Source organism: Copadichromis virginalis, unplaced genomic scaffold (assembly GCF_057382275.1).
Source record: "Copadichromis virginalis isolate Kocher_CV1m ecotype Utaka unplaced genomic scaffold, C_Virginalis_male_GT1.1 unmapped_scaffold_1, whole genome shotgun sequence".
NCBI lineage: Eukaryota > Metazoa > Chordata > Actinopteri > Cichliformes > Cichlidae > Copadichromis > Copadichromis virginalis.
This window is the reverse complement of record NW_028188589.1, coordinates 2408090-2426910: the sequence shown is the minus strand read 5'-3', so window position 1 is coordinate 2426910 and position 18821 is coordinate 2408090. Positions and strand designations below refer to the sequence as shown.

The 18821-nt window shown below is 42.9% G+C and overlaps 1 protein-coding gene and 1 long non-coding RNA gene across 2 annotated transcripts in view; both read right to left on the bottom strand.

The window, feature by feature from the left end:
• LOC146679528 (uncharacterized) overlaps positions 1-11579 on the bottom strand; it is a 28491-nt gene extending 16912 nt beyond the window's left edge. Inside the window, exon 1 of the long non-coding RNA XR_014918562.1 lies at positions 11520-11579. This is a non-coding gene — a long non-coding RNA (uncharacterized LOC146679528). The remainder of the gene's footprint in view (positions 1-11519) is intronic.
• LOC146679523 (uncharacterized) overlaps positions 1-18821 on the bottom strand; it is a 241879-nt gene that overhangs the window by 126970 nt on the left and 96088 nt on the right. The window lies entirely within an intron of this gene.

The window sequence follows — 18821 nt, the reverse complement described above, 5'->3', positions numbered from 1 at the left end:
AGGCTCTCAGAGTCTCAGGGTAAGGCACACCCGGTTCATCAACACCTGCTGTAGAAGGCTGAGTGATAAGGTCAAGCGGGGTGTCTAACTCACGACCATAAAGCATCATGGCAGGAGTCATACCTGTACTGTCATGGGGGGCGGTGCGCAGAGCAAAGCAAATCTGAGGGAGAAACTTGTCCCATGATGTGTGCTTATCACCTACATAAGCACGGATTGCAGTTTTCAGAGTCCGGTTGACGCGTTCAGTAGCATTTGTCTGAGGGTGATATGCCGTAGTGAGTCTGTGCACCGAGCCGAAGGCAGAAACAACATGTTCAAAAAGCTCACTCACAAAAGGAGACCCTCTGTCAGAAATGAGGTAAGTGGGTGTACCATGCCTAGCAAAAATGTCAGTGACGAATTTACCAGCTGCTACCTGAGATATAGCTTCTTTGACAGCACTGGCTTCAACCCATTTGGTCAAATAGTCAACAAACACGATCAAATAAGCATTACCAGTGGGGGTGCGGGGAAGTGGCCCAACAAAATCCACACCCACATACTCCCAGGGTTTCTGGGGGACAATGGGAACCATAAGACCGGCTGCTTTTTTCTGACTTGGCTTGGTGAGTTGGCACACTGAGCATGAAATCACATAGCGTTTCACATCAGCTGCCATTTTGGGCCAGAAAAACCTAAAACGCAGTCTAGCCAATGTCTTAGAAACACCCAAGTGACCTGCTGTGGGGTGGTCATGGTAATAGTCCAGCAAGGTGCCTCTCATGGAAGTAGGGGCAAACAGTTTCAGCTCTTTCAAAGAGTGCAAAGCACATGTGGACTTCGGTTCTCTGTGATACAAAAGAGAGTCATACACAACATACTGTAACAAGGTGGCATTGTCCGAGCTGTTCAGAGAGTCTGCTTCAATGTCTCTGAGGAGTGGACCTGTGACATGATCGTCTAACTGCAGCTGTCTGAATTGTGAACGGTCAGCCAGAATGACGGGGGGCAGAGTACGAATGTCCAGGCTGCCCATAACAGCATGATCTGGTAAAAGATCAGTCGGCCTGTCACAGGTCAGAGGCAAAGGGTTGCGTGACAGTGCGTCGGGAACTTTGTTCTGTGCACCAGGTTTCTGCACTATTGTGAAATCAAAGTCCTGCAAACGAAGTGACCAGCGGGCGAGTCGGCCCGTTGGGTTTTGACGAGACATGAGCCACCTGAGACTGTTGTGGTCAGTGAAGATAGTAACATGAACACCTTCAACATATGGGCGGAAGTGTTCCAGAGCCCATATCACAGCGAGGCACTCCTTCTCTGAAGTGCAGTAGGGGAGTTCAGCTTTGTGAAGGGAGCGACTAGCAAAAGCCACAACATACTCACGACCCTTGTCATCCTTTTGCATCAACACTGCCCCAAGACCAATGTCACATGCATCGGCGTGAATGGAAAAGGGGCTGATGTGACTTGATCCTTCAAAGTGTCCATGGCCCTTCGACAGCTGTCGTCCCAGTGGAAAGCATTGTCCTTTTTGGTGATGGCGTGAAGAGGTTCGGCATGGCGGGCATAATTCTGAATGAAGCGTCGATAATAGCCAGTCAAGCCAAGGAACTGACGGACGTGTTTCACTGAGGTTGGGGTATCAAACTCCTTAACCGCCTTTACTTTGTCCAGATCGGGCTTAACACCTGATGATGTGATGCGGTACCCGAGAAAGGTGAATTCATCGAGGCAGAATTGGCACTTTTTGAGCTTCAATGACAAGCCAGCAGCCTAGAGTCTGCCCAGCACCTCCTCAAGATCCACTAAGTGCTGTTCAAAGGTAGGTGAGGCGATAACAATGTCATCCAGGTAGACTGCGCACGTTTTGTAAATGAGGCCAGCAAGCACAGAGTTCATGAGTCTCTGAAAAGTTGCAGGTGCGTTGCAGAGCCCAAAGGGCAGCACCCGAAACTGGAAGAGACCGCAGTGAGAGATGAAGGCAGTTTTAGGCTTCGAGTCCTCTGCTACAGCAACCTGCCAATAGCCTCGCGCTAAGTCCAATGTCGAGACAAACTTTCCTCTTGCCAGAAAGTCCAAAGACTCATCTACACGAGGCAGGGGATAAGAGTCTTTTCGGGTAACTTGGTTAAGCCCTCGAAAGTCCAAACAAAACCTTGGTTCCGTGGCCGCTCTATTTACAATGACTACAGGAGCTGCCCAAGGGCTTGTGGAAGGTTCAATGATGTTGTCCTTCAACATTTGTTGCACTTGTTCTTCAATCACACGTGTCTTAGCAGGTGACGTGCGATAGGGTGGGAGTTTGACAGGTGTTGCATTGCCAGTCTCTATGGCGTGCTCAGTGAGAGCCGTTCAACCAAGTTGACCATCAAACAAGGAGCTAAACTTGCTGAGCAGATTTAGCAAAGCATCCTTGTTGTTCTCTGAGAGACTTGCTTCAGACAATTTGGCTGTTAAGTCTGAGCGAACCAAGTCCAAAGACATCAGTGTTCCAGGTGAATGTGAGTAATCATTTTGAAGGTCCTCTTCATTGTCTGCGAGTGGGCAGGGGATGTCCTCAATGTAGACTGTTCTAGTGGGAATGTGAATAGAAACAGAAGCTCTTGCCATAAAATCCATTCCCAGAATGAAAGGAGAGGACAAATCTGGTATTATGGCAAAACGCTGGTAAAAGTTCTTGTTCATGAATTCAATATTGAGCCAAATAACACCAACAGGGATACAGGGAGCATTATTGGCGAGGTTAACTGCAGGACCATTCCACTCACTTGTGTTTCTAGGGTAAGAGTCATTTACTTGAATGAGATCTGTTCGTACAGCCGAGAGGGAAGCACCCGTGTCGAGGGTAGCATCCACAGATGAAGCATTGAAGTTCACTTTTGTTCTTAGTGGGGTATTCCAGTGGACTTGTGAAAAATTGTCTTCCAAGTGTCCAAGACTGTGTCCACCCTGTAGTGAATCGGGCGTGTGAGGCTCCGTTAGTAACTGGGGGAAGGTTGGCCTCTGTGAAATGTCCTCCCCCCGTAGTTTCCCGACTGCCTGTATTGTGGCTGGGATGTGGTGCTGCTTAATTCCACCTTTTCATGGCCAGGGTCAGAGGGGCCAGGTGCTGGCAATAGCTGGACTGGGCCATGCCTAGCGGTGTTCGAGGCTCGTTGTGGCAAATGAGGTTGGGTGTTACAGTTTGGGCAGGTGCGTGTAGTGAACCCTGGCTGAGAGCATTTGAAGCAGTAAGGTTCAGGCTTATAGTTGTCTTTGCTACATAAAGCAGGCTGTGGTCTTTGTGGTCCAAGCACTGAGTGAAGCTCATGAGCGCGTAGCAGCAGGTCCATTACAGAAGTGACATTAGCGCCATACAGGGCAACTCTGTATTTTTCGAGAGCATGTTTACTAATTAGGTCAATTCTGTCTTTTTCAGGTGGGGGGCTCTTCAGTTTGTCAAACTCACTCAACATGTGGGCGACAAAGGTTGGGAGCGGCTCGTCCTGAGCCTTAACACGATCCAAAATTCCTCTCAGGATGCGTTCTTGGTTGTCGGAGGGCAGAAAAACTGTCTTAAACAGTTGACAGAATTGAGCCCATGATGTGATGTGGGAGCTCAGTGCCTTGAACCATTTCCCGGGCTCTTTTGCAAGAAAGTGTGGCAGTTCGTTTAGCAATTGCCCATCAGTTAGGTTCAATGAGGCTTTGTATGTGCCAACTGTATTTAACCAGTCTTCAGGTTGCACTTTTCCGTCCCCAGCATACACAGGAGGCTCAAGCTTTGCGTGTTCAGTGAGTCACGTAAACAATCACTAAGCTTATTCACCTCAGTTCTTAACTCCACCACTTGTTGGCTAAGGCTAGGAGTCACATTTTCAACTATCTAGCACATAGGTAACGAGGTAAGTTCCATGTCTGAGTCAGAGTCGTCTGGGCAGTGTGCCATTGCGATTTCAAAAAAATTAAGCCGCTCCAGGGCACAGCGCAGTTATTGATATAGCAGTAAAAGAGTCAGTTAGGTCAGACTAGAAAGACAAAACTGCAAAAATGCGTTCAAGATTAAATTTAGAAAAACCACATATAAAATTTTGCCCAACAACTGAAATTAGACTGGAGTGATCAGAACCATGTTATTACAATAGCATGTCTGCAACACTAGAGCTCAATGCAAGATTAGTTTTAAGTCGTTTCGTTATACTGAGCCGAAGACCAGCACCAACAGTTGTAGTCGGCCAAGCTATCACTTACATGTGCTACAGTCAGTCTCAGCAGAGGGAAAGGGGAATGAAAAGCCAGCAGAAATGTTCATGTCCAGGCTCTCCACAGAAGAATTAATCCTTAGAAGACGAAACCAACAACAAATAACAAATCCACACAGTCCATTCGCGTCGCGGAGTCAGCTTCTCTCTTTTTCTTTCTCCCAAGCAGAGCAGCGGCACACCACGGTATCCAGAAATTAGTCGGGTCCCACCTGAGCTGAGGCTGCGGCCATGGCTGGAGAAAACGTCCGAGCGTCTGCAAAACTGGGGGGATTTCGGAGACAGTTCACGTGCTAGAAGAGAAGAATCCTCGGCGGGATGCAAAAATCGTCTGAAGTCCAAGGGGAAAAAGTTCGGGCGCCAGTTGTAACGTGCAGTGGAGATGAAGCCAGCCGCGGAGGTGTGCAGGTGGATAGCGAATGAGCAACAGCTTCTGACTTTCCAAAAAGTACTCATTTATTTACAATATCAAAAATAAAAGTGCTACCTCTACCACACATTACTAAAGAGCACACTAGTCCGCGTACACACGGGAGCATCCATTACAGGAGGAGTGCGAAGAAGAACAAAAAGGGGGTGACACCAGTCGTGAGACAGGAGGCGCCGCCATGTGGTGATACACTGCATTACAATAGCAACTGTTACAATATAAATATTGTTCTGAGAGGCTTTTTGTTGGTTGAGTCTGAAATTGATTGTATGTACAATTCATATCCTTATAAAAAGGCAGAAATATGGTGTTTTATTAATAAACTTACATTTATGGATATAAAATAGCTAATAGTATTAACAAATATTTTATAAAAAAAACATTTATCATTCTTCCTGGGGAACTTAAAGAAAAAGAATAAAACATTTTCCCATCGTAAAGAAAACTCCCTTAAAATATGGACAATAACAAAACTGCTAAATTCTTCCAGAATCTCTGTGTAGAGGAACCAAAAGAGATGTGCCACAGTTTCTGGATGATCCCCACAGAAAGTTCAATTAGTATTTATGTCTCTTTTAAATGTTACCATATAGTGACTGGCTGGGTAACATTTATGAAGAATTTTATATGAGATTTCCTTCACCTTGTTCACAATTAGATATTTATGGGATCATCCAGACTGTCTTCCAGGTGATATCTGGAACATGTCGGTTCCAGTAAGATATTCTATATATGGGAGAGACATGATATCTTCTTGGAATAAACTACGTATTCTCTTATTGCTGTTACCAAGTTCCTGTGAAAAGCAGATTTTTCCCACTGCTGACTCAGCTGGATCAGGGAGAGTGACTGAGGCAGATATTGAGCTGTCAGTGTTTTTATATAACATTAAAGTCCCTGAGGGTATGGCACCAAGCACCATTGAGAATTCCCCAACACTGTTTGACAAGTTTGACGAGCATCTTGACTTTTGGTCTTTGGATATTAACAGTCCTGGATATGTGACTTCTTGTTTAACAGAAATGTTACAGAGAGCATTTGCAGTGAATCTGCATTTGACTACTCCGCCTAGGCTCGAGAGTGCAGCCTAGGCGGAGTAGTCGAACGCAGATTCACTGAGCACTCAACACAGACAGCATGGTCAGAAGGAAGAGCGCAGGGCAAGCTAGCGAGACAGAAGTGGACCTCCCCACCCTCATTCAGATCTGGCGTTTGGAATTATTTTGGTTTTCATGTGACGTATGACCCTGAAGGTAAGCGAGTCATGGACTAAAGTAAAACAGTATGTTGCATGTGCCATGCAATGCTCAATTACATGGGTGGGAGCTAGTGTGTTAGCGCAGTTAGCTCGTTAACGTGTTGGCCGTCTAGCCCCTCTGTATAGGGTAGCTCGTTAACGGAGATTTGCCATGTTGTGGCGTTAAGGTTATTTCAACGAGATTAACCTGAAAGCACTAGTGGGAACACAACGAATATGACTGCACATTTACACCGACATCATCCTAGTGCAAAGACAAAAACAACAAGCATGCTACTAACTTTAGCCGAGTCATTTAGACAGCTGTTAGCACATGATTCTCCTTATGCTGCTGAGAATATAGCCCAGAAGAAGCGGATAGTATAGCTTTTATTTTGGAAAGAGACATTTCTCTGTAATAAACTCTCTTTTCCAAAGATGAGTGATTCCTCAATCAGATACAGGGCTCGCAATATCGCTAGCCCGACGTCCCGGGGCTATCTCTGCCCTGCCTGTCGGGCTATTGTAGGAAGGAAAAATATATGTCAATGCTTTTGCATTCTTTCAGAAATGTAGCTGGGTAATTATGTCATTGGGTGAGCCACTGTCAATATGTGACATATTGAAATCGTGTTTGAATTTGCGCTTGTTTTTTTGCTTTCACTTTGCAATCGCGCGAACTGTGTATAGAGAGCGACAGCACTGATCTGTGAGTGATGATAATTTGTGCACCAATTCCTCTGACATCGTCTTATTAATTGTTAGCTTACTATGCAAACATGACAAGTGAAATCTCCCGCAGCTTAAACATGTGAGAGGTTGATCGCGCAGAGAATCGCTGAGCTTATGTGAGTGCGGCAGGATATATATTTCACTACGATGACCTGGATGATTGAGAACCTTCACAGACAGATATATATTTTAGTTCTGCTGAGCCAAATAAGACAGGTCAGGGTGAAGAAGTGACAGCCAAAGAAAAGCTTACCACAAAACGGAGAAGTTATGACAAATCAGACTATAAGGCAAAAAGAAAGTGCAGCTTTATGGTTTCATGGACAAAAGAATTTCTGTGGCTGCAATATGACGAGCTAAAAAACAACACGCACAAGGGTTAGGGTTAAATTTAAAAACTGTACTTTTGTGTTAAAATATATATTTACAATTTTAATAAATGACAAATTAAAAAGGCATGAACATTTTTTTTGTATCGAAAAAATATCGAACCGTGACACCAAAGTATCGAACCGAACCGAACCGTGAATTTTGTGTATCGTTGCACCCCTAATATATATATATATATATATATATATATATATATATATATATATATATATTCTACTTTTCTAAATGATTGACTATTTCAATGGAGAACCTAAATGACACGGACCCGTGTTTGTTATTACATATCTCTATTTTGAATGTGACAAGTCTATCATTGCCTGTTATTATATTATATTAACTGTTATAACAGTTAATTGACTCTTTACAGTGGCCTGTGTCAAGAAAAACATGTTATTTTAATCTCACTGTGATATCATTCATAAAGCATTGTCATTATTTCATTATTACTTCATTAGTCTGCATCAGTGTATCATCAATATTATCATGTATCATTTAGTAAATCTGCTACGATAGAATTCTAGATACAATACTCTATCAGTTAGTAAAAGCACCAGTTTAGCTGGAGGTCCAGGCGGACAGAAGTTAAATGAGGACAGTCGAACTTTGGTTGGCCTGGACACAATCACACAAAATACACACTCATGAACACACTATTGGTTAGGTTCCCAGAAAGCAGGAGTGAAAACATCTGGAAAATGTTGTTGTTCTTAGCCATAGAAGGAGATAGGGGAATTCTTCTGAAGTCTTCTGACGTCATGAATGGCTATAAAGCTTCCCGTCTTTGTGCAGACGAGGAAGACATGTTTCCCACACCTGTATAATCTGTGTGTGTGTTTAATAAATCGCCTTTCTGGACACTTCTGGGACTGGTCTGTGCTTATTTTTCCTTCCAAATAAAAAGAACCTTTACACCTGCTATGGTTAATAATAACATGTTCAGTCATGAGTGAAATCAAAGCTTTTCTTCACTTTAGCATTTAATATTCCCAACAATATAATGTGATACCTTAATTAAAACACAGCTAATAAAACACAATTTTCTTAATGCAAACATCAGTGACTCAACATTAGCAACCAAAGGGTTCAGTCTGCAGCTCACACTCATGTGAAGCTACAGCCTCCCCCTTTAGTCTCTGTCATCCTTCTGCTCCTGCAACAACAAAGCAAGACAAAACCTCCACCCTTCTTCTACAGGCTGGGTGAATTGTTGTGGACATTCACTAATCCTAAAGTCGGCACCGTTTTTGTCTCAGTATCAAGTCAGTTAAACTTTTAGTCGTCAGTCCATCACAGTCCAGTCACATGCATACATCCACACACATTCATACCAGATATTGCTGATAATGGAGTCTCACGCGCAGCCTATTCGAGCCTCCATCACCAGCAAGATGACGTCATCATTTTAAAGGAAAACAGCTCCTTGTTTTTGGACTGGATTGACTGGCTGCAATCCTTTTAGGCTCAGGACTTCTCATGTGATCAATGTCCCATATAAGTGAATTTCTCCCAAGCCCATTATAATCATGGAGAAAAACACTTTGCCACTGTTTCCAGTAAGAATATTTTATAGCGCTTTAAAGTTCAACCTCTCAGGTCTGGATTAAAGAGCTGATTTGTTAAATCGGGAACTCACAAAATACCAAAATATCACCACCGGTGGATCACACCTCTCAGATGTTCTTATCTCAGTGCACTGTAACAAAAGCACAAACAAACGCAACCAATAAAATACTAATAAAGTAACAAATACTGGGGCCCATTGCAAACATGTCCAAGCATAAAACCATCTTTCTCTCTCTTAGAGAAAGAAAACAATCCAAACCTCACTGATAAAATCAACCTAGTGTCAAGCAAAACCCAAAAATCAACCAAAACTTCACCAGAAAGTTTTCCTCCCTCCCGGGACAATATTGTGCAGGAATACAGGCACCGTAACTCCTTTTGCACTGACAAAAACATGTTGGATTGACTTGATTCAATAGTGGACACTGGTTGCACACAAAGGTTTTGCTTTGGCAGAAACTTAAACAACTGAGTTAAATCAACACAACCTTTTCATATTCAGTAAACCTGCATGTTGTGTTCATAAAACACGATTGAAACATGTTCAGATGGAGTAAGTTGAGCTCCTGGAACATTTTAATCCTTCAATTGAAATTGAATGGGTCTACAACAACTACCATCCTCCTATCTCTATCCTGGTTGCAGCAGGGCTGGGAAATAACCCTGAAGTGATAGGTTACCAGGCAGGGTACACCCTGGACAGCTCACCAGTCTATCAGATAGAAACACACAGCCGTTTACATTCATGGATAATTTAGCCCAGGACCTTCTTACTGTGGAGCAACAGCACTAACCAGCATCCCAACAATGGAGGAAATACAGGAAAGCTATGATTTCCTGTATTTGAGGCAGAATTATTTTGTTCTTGCCCTTGACAAGTTAATCCACAATAAATAGCAACAGCATGCATGTGGTGTGTGTGTCGTTGTCTGCCTCTTATAACTCCAGTGATTTTCCAGTAGTTTGAAATAGGGCTGCCACAAATGATTATTTTAATAGTCGACTAGCCAGCGATTATTTTTGCGATTAGTCGACTAATCAGATCATCATCCATTGGACGTAAAACTACAGCTTATTGCACCAGCAGCATCTGCTCTTATATAACTATCATTAGCTTACAGCTTTAAGTGTTTAAGGTCTGTGCTAACTAAAAATAAAGACAAGATGATAGTTTATTAAATTTTAATGCCATTTGCAGATTGTTTCGGTGAAGTTTAATAAACTCCTTGCTATCTAAAATATAACAGGACACCGGAGTAAATTCTCGAGCATCTCACACTTCTGATAATCAGCTGTCTGCTTGATGTTTATTCAGCTGTGTAAAAACTATAACTTTAATCTCAGCCAAACCGATTTACTCAGGAACAAATAAAACACTGAAAAAAAGGCCAAACAATAACATTTTGAAGTTATCTAAGTGACTTATATATGTTTAACCTGAGTAGCGAAAGACGGCGGTGGGTTTGCAAACGATTTGCCGGGAGTCCGGTGTTCTCACGGCTCTAGTTAGCCTCGCCCCCGGCTAGCTATCGAGCTAGCGGGTAACAGACGTCTCCGAAAACGTCGAAACGCTTTTGAAAGTATGTGGTGTCTTGATAAACTGAGCAGATATTTGAGGTTTACACAGCTACATTCTCGCCTGAAAATATGTTAAACGTTTGTTTTGTGACCCAGAAAGAATAATAAGAGTAACATTAAAACTAACTAGCTGCTGCCATTGTTGGAAACTGAGCTGGGCCGCGCTATGAATTCTGGGACAGAGCTACTTCTTCTTCGGGGTTTAACGGCAGCTGGCATCCTTGTACATGCAGTGCTGCCATCTTCTGTTTCAGTCCGGTATTACACTCTTAAATCCTACTACTTATTCCTGCGTCTTTTGGGATCTTACAAAGCTTCAAACGACGCGTCGACTATTAAATCAACTCCAGTGATTTTCCTGTAGTTTGAAATCTTATGCGGTGTTGACACAATAATTTGTTGTAAACCAGGAAATTCCCAACTGTGGTAGAAAGCACAGCTTAGCCTTAGCAAATGTTCAAAGAAAAGTCGTCACTTCCTGATTTCTGCTTCACTGATAAATATTGTCACACTGGGGTTTTTGCAAATGATATCAGTGAGCACTGTGTGGCAGCTGGAGTCAGACAACTGAAGCTCCCACAATCAAGACCACAAACAGCTTTCAAAGGAGATTTGAAGCTTTTCTGGCAGCAAGCTTCATGATTTATGGGACTGGAACTGGAACAGAAACTACCTGATCACCAATGGTGAGCTGGCATGGAATTATTTTTATGACATTTTATCAAAGTTATAAATAAGCATGCCCATTAACACATAGTGAGTGAGCATGTTGTCTTCCCACGCAGTGAACAGCGGACGCTAATGTTTTTGTCACTTTTTACAGAGTCAAACTCAAAGTAAGGTCAGTGCTTCCACGCTTTAAACGCTGCACGCTCACACTCTCTCCACACTCGATAGATTATCCATTGTTCATCTGCACACAGCTGCGGTTTTAGTAACGCAGTAACGCAGCGTGCTTACGGGAAAGTAACAGTAATCTAATTACCTTTTTTGCAATAGTAATCCCTCACTTTACTCGTTTCTTGAAAAAAGTAATCGGATTACTGCCCATCTCTGGTTGGAGCTGTGCACTTGTGGGTTCAACCTTGTGTACACGTTTATCTTTGCTGTGTGTACTTGTACCTCTGAGTGGAAGCTGAACTCTTGAGTTCGAGTATCGAAGCATCAGCTGTGACGTTAAAGTCCAAACAGCTCGTTCATTTGACGTGCAAATGAACGAAGGTAACGCCGTTTTCATGTGGATGTGTCACTGAGACACTTTCCACATCCACAGCTCACAAAATGGGAAAACTATAGAAGTATAACAATGAAGAAGTTACTATGTTACGGGTCCCAAGGATGAAGACCTCGATGACAAATATGTTACCTGTAAAAGCAGGTGAAGAGCAGAGTAAGGAAGACACGATGCGTCTCTGCTTTCCTCCAGAACGTGTCTGAGTCTGATTTATTTCACACAAATAAATGCTATAAAACACTAAACATGAGCTTTCAATATACTGTTCAGCTGGTTCCTCATTCACATCAATGACATTTACTTATTTCACAACATCAGTGAAATATACTCTTTTTAACTGGTTCAGTTTCTCAAGTTCACACTTCTTTCCATAACAGCTACATCCTTTTATCATATCAATAAACACATCACATTGTCTTCTGCAGTGTCTTACTGGCTAAACAGTTCTATTCAATAACAGCATTGGTAAATACATTACATTTGTTCCCTCCAGTAATTTACTGGCAAAATCACTATTTAGTGCATCATGAAACACAGCTTGTTGAATCAACCCATGAATGCCTCTGTTAGCTACACAGAGTTGCTCAGAGTGCTTGTGTTACACTAGCTAATCTACTCAGTCACTTTAACAGAACTATTAACATTCACATCTCACAGAACTGATTTGATTGGAGCATTACAACACGTTTGCACAGAGCATAGGAGCGCACTGACTCTGCTTCACGAGCGCTCCACCTAACGAGCGGGCTCGCGGTGCGGTCGCGCGGGACACTCCTCTGGTTTTCTCCCGTGTTTACATATAAATAACTTTGGCGGACCGCCTTAACTCTCCCATTCACATTAACGTGGGTAACCATGGTGACAATAAACAACATTTTCGGTGCGAGCACCGTGTACCGACCTGTAAAAGCAGGTGAAGAGCAGAGTAAGGAAGACACGATGCGTCTCTGCTTTCCTCCAGAACGTGTCTGAGGAAGCAGCGGAAGGTGGGCTCCACTTACTGCTCCCCGAAACCCCGGAGCAAGCACCAAAGTTCCGCCCTCACTGCTTTCTAACATAAAATGAATCCCTGTTACATGGATTTTCTATCCTCTTAAAGAAACTGAAAATAAATACATATAGCAATGAAAAATGTCCCGTTACATGAGTGTTTTACACAAAATAATATTCATGTGGTCATTCCCTCACAGGGGTGCCACAACTACACTGCTGTTTTGACAGAGACACAGTGTGTTTATCTAACTTGGCTGAAGCCAAAGTTCTCCAGACAAATTCAGTCTGTTTCTGCCAAGTGTGAACTCACTGGATGAGCGCCAGATACACAGAATCAAAAAGGGATAAATTACTTTTCTTATGTCATGTTCCCGTCACAAACTGGCTCAAGGAGAGGGGAAGCAGGAGTCCACAGATGAAATGTTCCTATAAATAAAGTGGAATTTATTCAAACTTTACCAAAACTTCAACACATCAAATACAAGCAGTTCAGCAGGGAGTGGATGTGTGTTGCATGTGCCAGGTGGATGCAGAGAGAGGCCAGGGCCACGTTCAAACCTGAACACGCTGCACAGTGTTTTGTTCCATTTGTTAGGGATGAATGAAATGCTTCCTTGAAAGGATGTGTGCAGTCACCAGTGGGCGTGGAAGCATGTGCGCCCTCATTTGGTGGGTGTGCAAGAAAAGTCATCCTGTCACACAGCAATGCCTACATAAATCACACCACTCTGCTTAAAATAATAATGTTTAGTGAAGCAGGTGAAGCAAAGGGCTGCTTTTAATAGGCTGGGAGACCCAGGTGTGCTGCTTTAGCTGCTGAGCCTCTTATGACAGAACAGCGGAGAGTGGTAAGAAGGGAGGAGGGGGTCTGGCTGTGTTTGTGAACGATAGATGGTGTAACTCTGGGCATTTCTCTATCAAAGAGACGCTATGCTGTAAGGACATTGAGCTGCTAGCGGTTAGCATGAGACCGTACTATCTACCACGAGAGTTTACACACGTGATTATGATAGCTGTGTATGTCCCGCCCTCTGCTAACGCTGCAGCAGCCTGTGAGGTCCTGCACACTGTAACCAGCAGACTCCAAACACAGCACCCTCAGGCCCTTTTCCTGATCTCTGGGGACTTTAAAGCTGATGTAACCATTTAATTATGGTTACATAATTAATTATGTAATTAATTATGCAAAATGCAAAACGCTCAGCTGTGTCTCCAATCAAAGCTCTGTAACTTCAGAGGTGATGTTCATATGTTGACTAATGGTTTTCTTTCATTTTTGATGTACTGCAGAATATTTGTATAAAATCCAGGCCAGGAAAATCTCCTTCATGTGTTTCTGTGTTTTGTCTTCAGCTACGTTGACACAAAGGCCTCTGCTGTGACGCTCACACCTTTGATAAAGTCTGGAGAGTGTCAGCTTCCTGTTTATAGATACAAAAATATGTAATGTTGTGAACTCTGGCCGCAGCGGCGCAAGAAAAAGGAGAATTACGGGAAGCACTCACAACAGGTAAAATCAAAATAACAAAGTAACGTACGATAAAATAAAAAACAACAAAAGAACAACACAATATACTTCCCCGTACTGTTACTGCTAACCTCTGTTAACCTAGTAACTCTTACCTTCTAACTGACAGCTGGTCAATAAACGAGCTCCATAAACGCTCCATATTCACCTTTACATGGAATATAAAGGGAAAAGAAGAAACACAGTGCTGTGTCAGTGTTAGACATATAGATATATCCTTGCTTTTAATACATTTGAAGGTGGGTGGGAGAGGTGCTTCTCCGCGTAGTCTACGGTCTCTTTGGGATCGGTAAAGCTTTTCCTCACATCACCATGGGTCACTAACAGCTTTGCAGGGTATAGCAGTCTGTACCTGACGCCGGTCATCCCACGTAGTCTTCCTCTCATATTTGCAAATGCGGCTCTGCGTTTCCAACAGAGGGAGGGAAATCTGGGAGGATGTTTATTTTAAAAACCCTTATACATCAGGTTCTTGTTCTCTGCAGCTTTCAGCAGAATTTCCTCACCAATGTGGTAGTAGTGCAATCTCAAGATGATGGGCCGAGGAAGATGACTTTGTTTGGGGCGCTGGCGATTCGCTCTATGTGCTCAATCGATGAGGCTTCTCCTCGAGAGATAGCGCCTCCGCCAACAGGTGTGAACCAACTCAGTCATCTTGGGTCCCTCTGTGCCTTCTGGTATTCCTGCAGTTCTTAAATTATTCCTCCTGGAGTGCCTCAAGAGCTCCACATCTCTCATCTAACTTCTTTACCTCCGCAGACAAACGCTCCACAGTGGCCTGGAGAGTGGCGATGGTGTCAGAGTGGTTCGAGGCACAGTCCTGCAGTTCAGTCAAAGTGTTATCATGCCTGGCCACGTCGCTTTTTATGTCCGAAATTGAGGGCTGGATGCTCTGGTTCAAGGATGATATCTCGCCTCCTATGGTGGTAGAAATCTCTAATATGCAAGTGTCCAGTGCTAGTTAGTTAGTTCTAGTTCTAGTGGTTAGTGGGGCTTTATTTGATGATTCTAGTGTGTGTTACATTGTTGTCATATTGTTGAGTCGCAGAGCTGTACAGTGTTACAGTTTCTGTAGAGTCTGGTATAAGGAACTCAGATCCCTCTGTGAATAATGTTCACTGAAACTGATCTGTAGTTAATGAACTAGTCAGGATTTACACTAGAGAACGTTTCTGCCATTACATGGCCTGTATTTGTAGAGCGCTTTACTCGTCCCTAAGGACCCCAAAGTGCTTTTTTGCCCAAGGACACAACGACCGAGACTGTCCAAGCCGGGGCTCGAACCGGCAACCTTCCGATTACAAGACGAGCTGCCAACTCTTGAGCCACGATCGGCCCACATATTGTTGTCTTTTGTTGCAGACACCAAGTGTTGAGATCCTGTCTCAACCTCCTACATTCTTCCAGCAGGTTACACATTATTTTTTGTATTTGGAATCAAATATATGTGTCAGTTGGGCCTAGTGCAGGGGTCAGCAACCTTTAACACCCAAAGAGCCTTTTGGACCCGGTTTCCACGCAAAGGGTCAGGGTTCGGGAAAACACTGGGAGCCGCAAATACTTTGTGACATCTAAAATGAAGATAACACTGTGTATATTGTTTTTACCTTTATGCTTTGTGTGAACAACTACAGTGTGTTGCTTATGAAATCCATGAAGTGCTACAGAGAAAATTACATTTGATTTATGTAATGAACACATTTTGAGCTCTTAAAGAAATATAACAAAGGAAAGCTGAACTACAATGATCCATGTAGCAAACACAAACTGTTATATCGCCTTTGGGCTTTTGGAGCCTTGACCTGACTTTTAAAAAAAAGCGCGTTCATGCAAACATCGTCGGGTCTGCCGTGATATGTTTACAACGGGACTTCTGCTCCTGAACCTCTGCGCACAGCGTCTGCAGGTAAGGTAACTTTATTTATACCCAAAGGCAAGGTAAATTTGCTTTACAGAAAAATGACAGCATTTGACATCCCTTTAAAAACACACATACCTAGTAAATATATAAAGCTCACTGTGACACATACTTTAATATTTCGAATCAAAAACAGTTCTTATTTAATTCAGTGACAGCAACGGGGACAAAGCTGTTTTTATAGCGCTTTGTCCTGCATCTCGGAAATAGAAACCTCCTTCCTGAGGGAAGAAGCTGAAATTCACCCCTTAGAGGATGGGAACCATTTTTAAGGATTGATAAAGCCATCCTCTGTACCTGCTCAGAGTACAGGGAGGCTAAACAAGACTGTGGCTCACCTATCAGACGACTGGACCATCTCACTATCTGATTCAGAGAGTTTTTCTCTGTGACAGAGGTCTGACCGAACCATGCCACCAAACAAAAGGATAAAACAGACTCAATAAAAGAACGAGAAAACAAAGTTAAAATTTTTTGGTCAATGTGGAAATGAACAAGTTTCCTAAGGCAATAAAGGTGCTGGTGACCCTTTTTACAAACTGATTTGCAATTTTGATCAAAGTTCAGTTTTTCATTGATTATGGTCCCAAGATATTTATATGATTGTACTTGCTCTATTTTCTGACCTTTAATTAAAGTGACTCCGTGCCCATTTTGCTGTTTCCTAAAATCAACAACCATGTCTTTTGTTTTAGATATGTTCAGCTGGAGATAAGACTCCTCCCACCACTGAACAAAGTCATCAATGACTGGGCCGTGGTTAGTTTCACCCTCTTTCAGTAAGCTGACAATAACAGAGTCATCTGCATATTTAATAATGACCCTGTTTTCATGTCTGCCCTGACACATGTTTGTATAGAGAGTGAATAATAAGGGCGATAGGACGCAGCCTTGAGGAGAACCTGTGGAGGAGAACACTGGGTCAGACAGAACCCCATTTATTCTCACTCTTTGTGACCTGTCAGTTAGAAAATCTAAAATCCAGCCCAGCAGGTTTTTCCTGATTTCAAACTGTTCTAAAAGTCTTTTAATTAAAATATGGGGCTGTGTTGTATTAAAAGCCGAAGAAAAATCAATGAAAAGAAGTCTTGCAAAAGTCCCTTTACTCTCTACATGTTTAAGAATCAGATTTAGTAAAGTCAAAAGTGCGTCCTCCACTCCTCTGTTGGGCCTGTATGCAAACTGCATTGGATCCAGCTGACCTTCAGTCTCTTCATAATCACATTTCTGATGATTTTTTCAAAGACTTTCATGACAACTGAAGTGAGGCAGCAGGCCTGAAGTCGTTTAGATTTAGGGACAGGAACCACGACTGCTTCTTTGCAAAGAGAGGGCACATGTTGTGTTTGCAAGGATTTGTTAAAAATAACCTGAAATATAGGCCTGAGTTCATCAGCACAAGATTTAATTAGGCAGCCACTAATATTATCAGGACCTGGCTCTTGTTCACATTGACTGTATGAAAGGCCTTTTTAACATCGCTGAGTTCAATGATAAAGTGCTGAGTATCTCTCAGTTTCTGTTTCAGTTCCCAAATATCCTCGCTGAAATCAGAAGAACTAAAACGAGCAGAAAACATGTTTAAAGCATTTGAAAATCTCTGTCTGAATTAAAACCATCTAAAATGACCTGACTGCTGCTCTGGGGATTTTGAAACCCTGCTATGGTTTTCATACAAGTCCAGGCAGACCCAAAAGTTTTTGCAGCAAATTTGCTTTCAAGAAGGTTTTTGTCTGTTTTGCTTTCAAGATCTCGATTTTCATTTCCTTGGTAGCTGTCTGAAAATCGGTAACAGCCCCTCTTTAAAGGCCTGTCTCTTTTTCCTTAAACAGGATTTGACACTTTTAGTGACCCATGGCTTATTGTTAGCGTAAATTTTAACGCGCTTACGGGGTATAATCATGTCTTTACAAAATACTGCACAGGAGCTAGTAACATCCACCAAAGCGTCGAGATCATCTCCACAAGACTGAAGACGGGGCTGTACGAAGTCACTTTATCTCTACAGGACTGTAAGCTGTCGTCTGTGAGGCGTGAGCGTGTTTGTTTGAACACAGTTCACGGTGGAGAACAGCTGCTGACATAATGTGGATCCAAGATCCATAACTGGCCTACCTGGGGCTGAAAGTCTCCATAAATGCAGGCGTTTCGGCGGCTACACCGGCTTCCACGAGTGTGACGCTTATTTTGAGAAAATAATAGAATATAAATGTATTTTTATATTTCAATATCACAATAATCTTCCAATGTAGAACTACAAGTTAAAAAAAGAAGTAACATAAATCAAATCCACTTCAGCTAAATACTTCTCATTTATTTCCATCTTACATGCTGTGACTGCAGCCATTCCCACATCTCTGTGAATGGGACTCATGGACATGGATCAGTGGTTGTTGATCAATGGTCCTGAGAATCTGCATAATTAAGATGAAGGAACGGAGCTCCCAGCCCATCGTTCCTGCAGCTGCTTTCAGTCTTTATGCAAATGTCCTGTTTGTAAGACTGAAACCTGCAGCTGAGACTGAAGACGTCACCTGATGATGACGACACGTTTCTCCCACAAAACGCTGCGTCCAGATGAACAGAAGCAACAGACTCACTTTCCTGGATGATTGAGATGCATCAAGACTTCATTGTGTGTTACTTCTCATTCAGCACAGACACATTATTCCTGTTAGGTCATGTCAGCTGTCACTCAGTACAAGCACAACTGTGAACAACACAAACTTCTCTTCAATGTGTCACAGAAACACTAAGTGTGAGAGCCTGTATGACACACAGGACAGACTGTAAGCTCTGCTGGCTGCACAGCACTTTGTAGCAGTTTTCCAACATGTCCTCCACCCGTGATGTCAGTGGTGGGACCCCAGTCACAGCACTCAGCACCACCTCCTTTAAATGGATTTTATAGCAGTTCCTCCCGTTACTCGGTGCAACGCTTCTTAAATGTGTTTTTGCAGGATAAAACACAGCAGGTGGTGTAGAGAGGACGTCA